We start from the raw sequence: 3,042 nt of genomic DNA, 5'->3' as shown, positions 1-3,042 counted from the left end.
CTGGCATTGTTTGGAACTTGGTAAGTGGCTTTAACGTCTCTGTTTGTCATTCTGAAGCAATTTATGGCAACAATGGAAAATTTTTCAGTTTGTGCTTGGGAAGCAATGGCTGCTTGGTATTTACAAGACATGCATACAAAAATATGCTTATATATATATAAAATATGCTTGATTACTCAAAAAAAAAATTGCATTGAGGGCTTTTAAACTCCTTAAGCAAAGTGCTTTTAAATCAGCCTGTGGTGAGAATTATTCTTGTATACTCAGTTATACAGTGAAATTATGTGTATGAAACAGTCACAAGCCCTTGAGTCATTGCAGCTTTATGAATGACTGACATCCCTTTGCACTCCCTTTGTATGTGTAAGGAGGTTCTGTTTCATGGCTGGGAACGTCCTGAGTACGTTAATGACAACCCAGCTTACCCAGTTTAATCATTTGGTAAGCTGAGCTTTTGCTTTTGTCACTGATCCTGTACTGAGAATGACTTCCAGCTTACGATGGCCCCTGAAATGGATGTGAAGGTGCCGGTGCTGGGGCAAAGGGTGTTCCTTATCTGTCCTGTCACTTTTACCATTGCAATGTCATATACAGCCTCCGTACTTTACCAAAAATCCTGAACTTAGCTGGGCTGTTGTTCAACCTCTGCTAGGACAGCTGGGAGGAGGGAAGGTGTTAATGTTCAAAGCTGAGTATTTCCCAAAAAGCCCTAAGTACTTCCTTGGCAGAAAATTAGCACCCTATTGCTTTGAAGGGCAACATAAAAGTTTAGTTTGTTTTCAGGCAGTTGTGACCAGGAGAGTCCCAGTCAGAGGGGTGAGTCCTTTGTAATTATAATTACAAAACTGAATTAGGCTGGTTGACAGGATTTATTGTATTCTTACTTTTAAACTTGTGTTGTTGAGGTGAGTCAAAGAAATGGGGGGTGGGGGTGGGGGTGTGTGTGTGAAAGGGCAGTTTTCTGCTTAGCAAACCCAGGAAGTCCTTCTAGTGGGAAGGAAACGTCCACTGACTGTGTGTATGCACCTGAATTTTAATATTTTGTCAAGAATTGCACAGTTTGCATTAGGACTGGAATTAATCCCTGTTTACCTTTTTCCTGCTTTTTTATGCTTCAAGTCAAGCATCACAGAAAACAACAAGTGGGTGGGAACAGTGGTCCCGGTTCATATATTCTCCAAGGGAAGTGATCTCTTCTCTCAGGAGCTGAGATGAGTTGCAAGGTGACGCAGGTTTCCCAGCATCTCTCTGCCATCTGGTGGAAGGAATCCGAGGGCTGTCCTTCAGCCCTTGGGAGTCAGCAACTAATACTTGAATTGTAGAGAATTGCTCAGTTCAATTTTTCATGCAGTGAGAGAGATGTAGTTTGGATATTACAGAAACTCAAAAGACACCTTAATGCTAGAATAGATTGTTGTGAGAGGAGGGGAGTTGCCAGACAAATATTATACCCAGATGTGCTGCTTTCGGGGTGGAAGATGGACTAAAGCAGGCCTGCAAGCATGATCCAGCCAGCAGGGAGCATCTAGCACCATCCAGGAGAGCACGGATTGATTCTCACCTCTGCCAGAATGAGATCTGGGGGAGAGCTCAGAGCCTGTTTTCCTGCCTTAGGTGGACACATCAACAGCATGTGCAGTGTCCAGCACCCTGGGACAGCTGGAACATCAGGCAGTTCTGTCTGAAAGACAGTAGAAGCTGAACCATGAAACAGCAAAAACCCACATCCCTGGTCCTGTGCACCAACAAAGTGAGGAAACAAGAGGAGTTAGTGAAAAGTCCAAGCTGCATGCTTTGTCTTTAATTGTAAAGATGGACACAAAGTCTGAACTTGTGGAAAATAAGGAGGCAAGGCAGGTGAGCTGAGACAGCTCTACCTGTTTGTAATAAACCAAAACGAAATGGGCAATTCCAGCGCATTGTCTGCATCTCTTTGCTTTAAGCTAAGGCCTCAGTTTACACATTCGCAGCTCGTTAGAAGGCAGACTTTACCTGACTTGGAGCTTTGGGCGTGCCCAGTGGTTTCAAAACACACTGTGCCAGAAACCAGGCGTTCAGGCCTGTCCACTCTTGCGTTTACAGTTTGGCTGACAAACCCTGCTGCTGCTGATTCAGAGCTCACAAAAGAGGTTCTCTGCTTTCACGAGCCATGGAAGAGGTCAAGAGCTCTGTCTTTATAGTCCCGCCTGGCTGTCTTTATAGTCCCGGCAGCAAGTTTACATTCTAGTGTTTCCTAGTGCTTTGTATTCCTTTGGGAGCCCCATGACTGACAGGTGGCTGGCACCAGAAGCAGACGCACGGCAAATGACACCCCTAGATTTTGGAAGGGAGCCTAGGAGCTGTCTGGGCTGTGTTGGAGGCTGCTCTCATGCCCATGTCATCCCTGGGATGGAACAGGGCACTAGACCCCTTGTTTCTGGCCAGCTTTCATGATCTAAGGAGGGCAAAGTTCTGATCTCCGCTAAAATCATGTCTTGGGAGCAGGGCTCTCATTCCCGAGCTGGTGAGAGAAACATTTGAGATCAAAGGAGAAGTTCCCATCCAAATGACACAGTAATCCTTGAACAGCTTTGGGAAGGGGAGTGCCACCTCCCTGTTCTGCCCCAAAGCAGCGTGTGGCCAATTGAGGGCAACTCACTACACTTTTCCAGCTCCCATTCTCCACAGTCAGTAATTATTCCCTTGCACTCCAGATGGAGAGGCCGGATAAGCCCAGGATGACTGCGCCCATCCCCAGCGCTACCCAGCCTTTGCTCGGGGGGCTGCCTGTTCAGTTGGAAAGCACAGCGCTGCTGGATGACGTTTACCTCTCCTCCCACTGAATCAGCCTTTTATTTACTGTTTGGAATGCAAAGTAACAGGACACCCTGTGAGTTTTATCTCTCTCACAATCTTTTGTAATGCTTTGGAACTTGCCGGACCGGATTGAGCGTTTGAGATGGGGTGGTTTCGGGGTTGCTTGGCAGGAATCTGGGTGGGAGGGCACTGTCGGTGAAATTTGAATGTGGGAGTCGCTCTAAGAGCACAATCCTTGAGCCGCAC

The sequence above is a fragment of the Poecile atricapillus genome, chromosome 25 (assembly GCF_030490865.1).
Source record: "Poecile atricapillus isolate bPoeAtr1 chromosome 25, bPoeAtr1.hap1, whole genome shotgun sequence".
In the NCBI taxonomy this organism is placed as follows: domain Eukaryota; kingdom Metazoa; phylum Chordata; class Aves; order Passeriformes; family Paridae; genus Poecile; species Poecile atricapillus.
The sequence above is the reverse complement of the archived record's forward strand: the minus strand, read 5'-3'. Positions refer to the sequence as shown.